The sequence below is a fragment of the Thunnus maccoyii genome, chromosome 11 (assembly GCF_910596095.1).
Source record: "Thunnus maccoyii chromosome 11, fThuMac1.1, whole genome shotgun sequence".
NCBI lineage: Eukaryota > Metazoa > Chordata > Actinopteri > Scombriformes > Scombridae > Thunnus > Thunnus maccoyii.
This window is the reverse complement of record NC_056543.1, coordinates 5,566,405-5,576,936: the sequence shown is the minus strand read 5'-3', so window position 1 is coordinate 5,576,936 and position 10,532 is coordinate 5,566,405. Positions and strand designations below refer to the sequence as shown.

The following is a 10,532-nucleotide window of genomic DNA, read 5'->3' as shown; positions in this document are numbered from 1 at the left end:
GATGCTCAAAAACATTTATCCGCTGATTTACGGAAGTCTCTTTCACAATGTAAGTCTATTGGAAAAAGTCTTTTTGGGCCCAATAGCGTCACGTGATGTTGTGTTTGCATGGTTTGTTAAATTGGCTTCACAGCCCGGCGCTGTTCCTGGGGGCTTGACCTGCACAGAAGAACAACAGGTGGAAGAACGGTGACAAGTGCAGCTGCAGCAACAGCTCCACCTCGACTCGTCGTCAAGAAAAACAGTAAGAGTCGTATGGAAGTCCTTTGCGTTCGAGGCGGATCATCAGGGATTAATAATATGTTGTCAAAAACCAATATGCACACGGTGCCATCAAACTTTTCAAACGAAAGGAGGAAACACTTCCAACTTAGTGATGCACCGCAAAGACAGACATCTAGATTTATGTAAAAAATTCAAGGTGAGTGAGTTTCAATTCATGTTAATGTTACATTAACAACGTATCCAAAATGTTTTCCTTGTTATCCTTATTCTGAAATACACATTACCATTATTTCTGTTTGAGACAGCCAGCACTGCTGTGTTGCTGACTATATTTACGTACAACATTTGTAATGGCTAAACGCTACAGGCTAACGTGTTTAGGCTAACGTAATGTCACCATAGCTTGTAGTAGGCTACCGTCCTTACCGTTCAATCTGTCATCTGTCATAAAAATATATTGTATTAGCGTTTTAAATAAATATTTCTGGACTAATGGTCTGTCACGTCAGTAAATTTAAACTACTGGTTGCACTCTGAGTGTATAACTTAGAAACGTGTGTGTGTGTGTGTGTGTGTGTGTGTGTGTGTTAGTACATCGTGTGTGCAGCCTCTGCTGTTTTCTTACAGTCATTGATAACTGTTTCTGATAACCGTAATCTCATAATTTTCCTTTCACAGTCTCAGCCAGAGGAGGATGTCGATCAGGAGAGGCAGGAGCAAAGTCAGCAAACACACAGCCAACCATATCAGACGCTTTTTTGTAACGTTAATTGTTATTTCTTTTTATTATTATATATTTTATTATTATATTATTTCCATATGTTTTCATATCTTGGTCGGGTACTGCAATTGGTAATTTGCTATCATAACAAGTCGATTGTAATTAAGCACAGTATTGTTTCTTTTAAGTACTTGAAGGCTAAATGCCACTGTTGTTGTTTGTAATGTTCAGATGTTTTTAACAAAAGGAATGTATGTTGAAGTACATGAGATTTATTGTTTTGTTTTTTGCCATCATATTCAGTATCGAGAATCGTGTAATTTCACTAGTATTGGTATTGACTACTAAATTTCTGGTATCGTGACATCCCTACCTACAAACACTGAGACAGGAAAACGAGTTTTTGTACAAAGTCAGTCATGCAGTGAACACAGTTAAGCATATTGTGATAATAAATAGCATGCAGAGGAGATTGCATTTACATTTTGGGTGCTGACTTGGGCGTAATGTTCTTCAGGTGGTTATGAGATAAAGATAGGCCACTTCTACCATTGTTTCTTTATCTTTCAAGCTAAAAGGATTTGGCTAACAAGCTCTGTGATAAACTGACTGTCAGCCGTGCACAATACAAACTCTAAAATGTTTCAGATGATGTTCATAAAACAGATTAACCAGATGTTCCAGCATCTGTGGAATAAAACTATTTTCATATCCCCCCCACTTCGATATACAATATTTATTAATAATAATGTTTCTTTCAGTATTTTGGCATAGTCTTGTTTTTTGAGGGGTCTGATTCAATGTTCAATTCCACAACAAATGCTTACATCATAATACATGTATCACTTGTCATCTTCAAATTAAGACCTTTATCCAGCTGACTGACACCAGACTGACTCCGTTAAATCCACACCTGGATTATTGAAGACATCATGCTAATGCTTTAGCAATTACACTTAACATAAAACATAAAATATTTGACACACAAGGGTCAGACAGGCTAATGGATCAAGGATGGCTTTGGTTATAATTTGGCAGAATTAAAAATAATGGTAATAATTAATATATTAAATAATATGTTGACACACGCATGTGTTGACTTGATCATGATCATCACTCATATATCATTTCACACCAAATGCAAGATAAGAGGTTTTATATTGTATATTAAATTACAACCCACAGGATGCCCACGCTGGTGTTTTTGTGGTCTTTCACTCACAGAACAAAACCACTATGGCAGGGAGCCTGTCGTCCCAAGAAAAATGTCACAATAGGTCATAATGTCAGTCGCCAAAAACAACGTATAGTTACGTCTGAGTGACAGACACCTGGAGAAGCGGTGCAGTTGTCATGGTTCTGTCCCAGTCTGGCTCTGTGTCCCTCCACCAGTCCACCAGATGCCCTCAGTTTCTCAGTTCTCTGTTTGTTGAACTGGACTGAGTGGCAGTAGGCTCTTGAAGGTGAAATTGAAGTTCGCTTTCACACTTGTTGTGAAATGTGACTGAGGAGTTTGACACATCTAGTTAGATTTCTAAGATGCAGCAGTTTATACAGCAGGCAGTTCATTTCACACGTCTTCTGTATTTACATTCAGGGCATTTAGCAGATGTTCTTATCCAGAGACTGGCAGGTGTTTGTTCAATGGCTGGACTCTCTGTAACTCATCCTCAACGCATTATGAAAAAACGAGTTTGTTAACATTTGTTTATGTAGATTTGAGTAATTTGCATTTACAGCCTGTGTGTGACATGTTAGAAGAACTAGAAGAATTGTTGTTAGAAGAATTATGAAATTGTAAATAAGAGTTTGCAGGTCATAGTGTACTTTTGATTTTAGTTTTTTCTTGTATGTTCTTAGATGGGCTTATTGGATATATAAGAGGATTGGGTTTTTGGTTTTCTGTTTGCTCTGAGTTTTTCCTCCTGTCTGTGTTCCCAGCCTGCTTTTCTCTCCACACCTGCTCTGCATCAGTCTCGCTAGCCCTGCCCTGCTCCCTGTGTCTTCCCCAGCCAATGAGGTCCCAGTCTGCCCTTGTGTCTTGCCACCTGTTCCTTGTTTTTTCATTAGTTTAGTTTGTTTGAACTTAAGTCCTGGTTTTCAGTTCAGTATTGTTGGATCCTTTGTTCTGTATTGTTCTGCTCTGTTTGTTCTGTATTCTTAAGTTCAGTTCTAGTTTAGCTCTGCTTGCACTCTAACCTAAATAAAGAAGTTATTTTTCACCCTTGCTCTGCTTACAGTCTCCTGCATTTGGGTCCACCTGCTCTGCTCCATTTCAGCACTTCAGATGATGTCTATATAAAGTGACAAATTTCCATATTCGGAGGTGGCAGGTTGGGTGGTCAGTTAGTTCCTTACTTGCAAAAAGCAGACTTTGCTGCAGGAGTCCGCTCTTAACTTCCCATTCCCAACCGTGAGTGGGGACAGTTTTTTACGATTATCGTGGTGTTTACTGTTGCCATGACGACGTAGGTTGCCTAACTTTAAGGAAGTATGATCTTTCTCAAACCCTAACCAAGTGGTTTTTGTGCCTAAACCTAACCAGACCTTAACCACAGCATTGTGAAATCATAAAACATTATTATTTTTTAACAGTGATTTGTAATGGCTTTGGAAATCACAGACAAATGATGTTGTCCTTCCGATTACTACTGACAGAGGCGCCTGATAAGAAAAGGCCCCTATGGGGCGTTCTGGAGTGCACGTTCAAATGACCTACTTGTTTAATTCGGAGGACTTGTTGGTTATAAACTCTATAAATGCAAGCACAATACAAACACAGAGCCATAGTGACAAAAAAAACATATTTTCATCTGAAATAGTCTTCCTAGATTAAAATATTTAACATACCCACCTGAATGTATTGTAAAACACAACAAAATAAAACAAAAAGTCCAACAATAGCTACATTTACAGTTAGAAAAGGTCTAAACAGTCAACAGTATCAAACCAGTCAAAATAACAAACACCTCCTTATTTGCTCTGCTAACTTGCTAAACGCTGCCACTGTACAAGTGCTTCCGGCACAGGTTGTTTGTTTCTGCTTATCCTTGAAGAAAGTTTAACTTTTATCCTCTCTGCTGCGACACACAGCTGCATTCCCAGACTACTAGCACAAGACCCTTGAACTGGCTCCTCAAGCCAGCCAAGTCTCATGGGTGAGGTTCGGCTGGCTTATGAGACAAGCTGGCAACAGAATAAAAATGACTGCATCAGTGCACCCAAGTGTCTTGGATTGGATTGGCTGCTACTCTTGGCTCCCAGCAGCTAAAGCCAAGTGCCCACTAGACAACAAACACCTAATTTAGCCATCCCAGCTTTACTTTCAGAATCTGCACATTGGCAGGTCATCATGGGTCCTCATCACTCCCTGCTGCCCCCTATTGCTCCTGACCTCCGCTAACCCTGTCGAGCTTTCAATTCTAGCACTGCACAGATGTGAGTTTCCCCACTCGAAATGTTTAGTAATATTTGGAACAGCGGGTAAACAAAAGTAGGTTTCTGGTTTCTGGCCGACAAATTTTTTCCAGCTGACATGACGAGTGTCACCAGCAGATTTTTATCAGCCGTAGCCAGCAAGCTAATAAGTGCCTTGGCTGTAAGCTCCATCTCCAGCTGAGTCACTTTAAAACAAGGACTCTGTAAAAGATTCTTAAATATGTGCTTAATGGCTACATACATGATATAATACTGACATACTGAGGCTAAAGCTGCATGTCCCAGCTGCATGGATCATCAGCTACTGATGATCCATGCAGAAGACAGAGAAATAGAAAGCATTGTTCTTGTGTAGCAGGGTAGCTAGTTAGCCCGAGTATGGTATGGTTATGGTATTTCATTCTAATACAACCTCTTTCAGATGCGTTCTATTGGAAAAACACTTTTGCTTTTTTTTTTTTATGTAAACAGGCCTGCTACTGTTAGCCTAAACTCTGATGTAGTTTTTTTTCTAACCTTTATCCCATACAATAATGTAGATAGTTAATGGCTGTTGGCTTTGGTATTAACACTAGTTTACTACTGTAGATAGCTACTGTACATGCTAATGTTTGCACCTTGTGTTAGAGCAGACAAATGCACAGTTTAAACCATCACTTTTACTTTTGCTCTTGTGTTTTTGGTTTTGGTAAAGCAATAAAAAGACTGCTTGCGCATTTGGAGAAATCTTAAGCTTGAAAGGCCCGCTGTGCCTAGTTGTAGTTGCTCAGCTGTGATTGGACAATCAATGTTCAGAGGAGGGGTTTAACAAATGGTTATTTCTGGTTACATTTCCTAATCCAGAAACAATTCTGCTAATGCATATTCTCTTTTTTTACAATGTGTATAATAATAATGATAATAATAATAATAATAATAATAATCCATTTAGAACATCTCCATGGTGGCGTAGATTGGGATTTGCACTCTGAGCCCCCAACAGTCCCAGCACGTCTTACTCTATAATGGCAATATCACAAAACAAACACTGAGCTTTGTGTTGTGGGCCAGCCACTCCACAATGGCTTCACCATTTAAATTGTGTTTACAGAGTGTTGAAGATGGGATGGAGGATTGTTTGTGTTTTGAGGGAGAGCGCTCAGACACGATTATCAGAGCGATCAGCTCTATATAGGCTGGTGCTCAACTGCTGATCCACAGCACTTTCCATTTTCACTATTTCAGCTTTTCTGTTTATTGTGAGCAGATTCTGCCTGTGGGGTAATTTTCTTTCAATATCTTTGTCTAAAAAACCTATCTATGTGGGAGGAAATTCCAACTTCAACATTTTAAATGTACAATACAAATGAGTAATGATGCTACTTGCTTCTTGATCATTCCCTTGCTCCTAGACCAACTTTAGGTTGTAAAATAGAGACATTATTTGTATAAACAGTACAGCCACACACATCTGACATCTTCTGTGCTTACAATTGCCTGGCTTAAAAACAAAATGGTTTGAATTATTCCAGATGCTTTTTTTTTTTGTTTGATTTTAGCAATGCTGTTAACACGCAATACAGAACATTCAGTGATTACATTTAGGGCTGTGACAGCTGAAAACTCACATTTGCAGAAAAAACAATTTAGCTTATATCCACTAATGTATTATGTTGAAAAACACATTCACAATTTCTAATTTGAAGTGAAATTGTTTTTACTTCACTAGCAATCACATCTGCTATTAAGTCTCTCTGACTCATGATATTCTCATTTCCATGGTTGCTGCTTGAATGATGAGTGAGTGTGTGTGTGTGTGTGTGTGTGTGTGTGTGTGTGTGTGTGTGTGTGTGTGTGTGTGTGTGTGACCTGCTGTACTGAACTCTACCGACAATTCTGTTATAGCTCTTAAGACATTAACAAAAATTGCAGTTAAAAAGACAAGACACATAAGACATATTTTAAGTAAAATATTAAGTAAATATAAAGTTAACAATGGCTGGTTGATGATGATGATGATGATGATTGGTAGCTCGTTTTGATAGCTGAGACCTTTTTGTATATACAGACTAAAGGAAAAACCGGTAAAAGCCTGAATTCTTGACCCCTACAGGTAAGACGAGATCTCCATGGAGAAATGCCACGCTGGTCAGAATAGAAAAAAGAGTGTCGAAAAGCTGAATGCAGGTGGCAAATCTCCAGGTTCATTATGACATCTATAAAGAGAGACTTTGCATTTGTAAGTTGGAACTCAGAAATGCAAGGCAGTCCTTCTTCTGGCATTATTGCCAAAAACAATAATAATGCATATGCCTTATTTACTGCTGTCGACAGGCTAATAAACCCTCCTGTGTCAGTAGCTTCTGAACTTCTGTCCATCAAGGCCTGCAATGAATTTGCCTCCTTCTTCACTAACAAAATTCAGAAAATTAGACAAGCAGTCAGTGCCTCCATATCAGGTGCAGGATATGTGTTGTCCCTGTGTCCACTCAAAATCAATTCGAGTAGTATGACACAGTTTTATCCGATCAACCATAAAAACCTGGAGGACATTATACGACATCTGAAATCCTCCTCCTGCTGCCTTGATATTCTGCCTACAGGCTTTTTAAAACATGTTTCTAACTGCATGGCCTCAGATCTTCTACAGATTGTCAACACATCTCCTCTCTCAGGTTTCTTCCCACAGGCCCTGAAAACTGCCGTTGTCAAGCCACTCTTATAAAAGAACAATCTAGACACATCATTAATGAGCAACTATAGGCCTGTATCAAACAGAAGTAAAATCAATGAAAAAGCTGTTAGTTTTTTTTGTTTGTTTTTTTCAACAGCTGAACAACTTCATGGCACTAAATAACCATTTTGACGTCTTGCAGTCAGGATTTCGACCACACCACAGCACTGAGACTGCTCTTGTTAAGGTCTTCAGTGACATACACTTGAACACTGACAATGGCAAAATTTCAGTCTTACTATTACTGGATCTCAGTCGACCACAAAATATTACTAGTCAGACTGAAAAACTGGGTGAGACTTTCTGGCACAGTACTAACCTGGTTTGAATTTTATTTAAAGGACAGGGACTACGCTGTGTCTATAGGTAATTACACATCTGAGCGGACAAAAATGACATGCGGAGTTCCCCAAGGTTCCATTCTGGGGCCTCTTAAGTTCAACATCTAAATGCTCCCACTGGCTCAGTTTATGGAAAATAACAAAATATGTTACCACAGTTATGCAGATGACACACAAATTTACATAACCATATCACCAGGGGACTATGGTCCGATACAAGCACTGAGTAAGTGCACTGAACAAATCAACTATTGGATATGCCAGATTTTTTTTTCAATTAAACAAGGATGAAACTGATTTTGGAGCCAAGGAAGGATGATTAAAAGTCAGCACTCAACTTCAATCAGTAATGTTAAAAACCACAAACCAAGCCAGAAATCCTGGTGTAGTCATGGCCTCAGGCCTGAATTTCAACAGCCACATTAAGACAATTACAAAGTCAGCCTACTATCACCTGAAAAAAATATCAAGAATTAAAGGACTTATGTCTCAGCAGGATTTGGAAAAACGTCCATACATTTATCTTCAGTAGACTCGACTATTGTAACACTGTCTTTACAGGTCTCCCTTAAAATCAGACAGCTGCAGCTGATTCAGAATGCTGCTGCTCGAGTCCTCACTAAGACTAAGAAAGTGGATCACATCACTCCAGTTCTCAGATCTTTGGCTTTCTGCTGTCAAAGAATTGATTTTAAAATACTGCTGTTGGTCTATAAAGCACTAAATGGTTCAGGGCCAAAATACATTTCTGATTTGCTGCCATGTTATGAACCATCCAGACCTCTCAGGTGGTCTGGAACAGGTCTGCTTTCTGTCCCCGGAGTAAAAACTAAACATAGAGAAGCAGCGTTCAGTTTTTATACTCTACATATCTGGACAAACTCCCAGAAAGCTTCAGGTCTGCTGCAACTCTCAGTTCTTTTAAATCACAGCTGAAGACTTTTCTGTTTGCCTTTTATTAAACCAAATTTGAGGGTTAATATCTAACACTGCACTGTAACTTTTATTCTCCTGTTTTATGTGTTATTGTATTTTAGCTTCTTTTATTTCCAAATTTAACACTTTTTAATTGTATTTAAATGTATTTCTACATTACCTTGTGCTGCCTTGCCTTGCCTTACAGTGAAGGGATCTGGTGGCTCTGTTATGCTTTGGGAGGCGTTTTGCTGGCATGGTTTGGATCCACTTGTCCCAAACCATGGTGTTCATCCCTCCAGAAGAGTTCCAGAGACTTGTAGAATCAATTCCAAGGTTGAGGAACACCATTCTTCAAAAAGATATTCCCTCATTTAACGTCTTGATGATGGTGATGGATAGCGCTGTCTAACATGTCAATCCTAAATCTCCCGTAGGTGTTCAATTGGGTTGAGATCTGATGACTACGAAGGCCATAGCATATGATTCACATCATTTTCATACTCATCAAACCATTCAGTGACCACACACAATACATTTTAGCTTTTTTGTGGAATTTTACCATGTCTTCTGTCCAGTTAATGCATATTTTATGATGTTCTGATTGATTACTGCAGCTGGACTTCAGAATGTTATACAAAATCCACTATTCTATATCCTATATCAAGCCTATCAGTAACTCTTTCTGTCCTCTGTGTTAATCTCATCACAGTTGAGATATGTGATCCAGCCATGCAGCAGAGATAAGGGACTGTGGCCTGTAAGGTGTGGATCTAAAGATAGAAACAGGCTGTGCACACAATCCTGGAAAAGTCATTAACATTGCAGGACAGAGAGGGCATTTGTTAGCTACCATCTGTAAAATGGAGAGTGATCACTTGTTAAATTCAGGCTACAAAGCACTTTGGTTAGGTGAGAGAGAGTGAGATTTTTATTAAATATTGAAAATGTAAACTAGTACTATCTTGAGATTCAAGTCACAGTTGATTCTTCCAATATTTAAGCAAGAGAACAGTCTTTCTCTAACCTTAAGAACCTGATTTTGAGTAGAGCTACAACAATTAGTTGATTAATCGTTTTTATAATCTTTTAAAGCAAAAATACCAAACATTTGCTGGTTCTGGTTTCTCAAATGTGAGAATGTGATGCTCTTGTTAGTAATACATTGATAGTAAATGGAATATCTTTGGACTGGACACAAAAATAGATATTTGAAGACATCACCTCAGGCTGTGCGAAAGAATAATGGCAATTTTTCAATATTTACTGATATTAACAAAACGACTAACCAATCGATTGAGAAAATAATCCCCAGATTAATCAATGAAAAGAATCATCAGTTACATTTTGCAGATACATTCAGGATCAAATTTGCAGATATTTTCATTAAAAACTAACATAAAAAACTAAAAATATTAAGTAACAGTATGAGCTGGGACAAGACAGCAGAGAGGACATAGAATCAGAAAAGGAGTGGGAAGCCACCAGTCCCAAAGAGCCTGTTGTTATTCATGTTTGAATGAGATGGACTGTCCATGTTGCCATCACATACTACTAACAACCTAAAACTGGGTTACTTGAATAATCAGGTTAACAACATTCCTGGAAACTAAGCCAGCAGCAAGTTAATAATTGAAGAACTTCTTGCATCAGTGGAGTTCTGAATCAGCTTTAAATAATGTATTCTGCACAGTCCCACAGTGCATTTGTGGTGATGACATATACTGTAGTCCTAATTAATCATCACTTTATTTGAATGTGATCTCAGCTCTCAAGCTCCTTCAGTATTTTCTGTAGACAATACAGAAACATTGCTACACTTCACTTAGTTCGTATACATTGCAAATTAGTATCAAACTTTGTAAAATATTATGTGTATATATACATTAAAGCAGTGATTTTATATAGCTATGATTTAAAGAAAAATAGCAGACAGTGCATAGATTTGGCAACATCAATATTTCTGTATTTAATGTAATTGGGACAGCCCATGTAAAATAATACGCCTAGAAGTGCATTCTGCTATAATCCTCTTCATGAGCAAATTAATGCAGATGAATGAATGCATTAATGTGCTTCAAGGAGGATTATCAGAGTTTAAAATCAAAATTACAATAAAATCTCTGCTTAATTGATGATTTTCATAATAATTTGCTTCCCTTTTGTTTTCTAGTAGATA

General features: G+C 38.2%; 1 protein-coding gene and 1 long non-coding RNA gene across 6 annotated transcripts in view; both read left to right on the top strand.

The window, feature by feature from the left end:
• Window positions 1–10,532, top strand: part of LOC121907397 (inactive dipeptidyl peptidase 10-like) — a 53,174-nt gene that overhangs the window by 11,924 nt on the left and 30,718 nt on the right. The gene's annotated exons all lie outside the window — the stretch shown is intronic.
• LOC121907399 lies at window positions 4–3,003 on the top strand. Its single transcript, XR_006098865.1, has 3 exons — window positions 4–49; window positions 134–421; window positions 904–3,003. It is a non-coding gene; the product is annotated as an uncharacterized LOC121907399 (long non-coding RNA).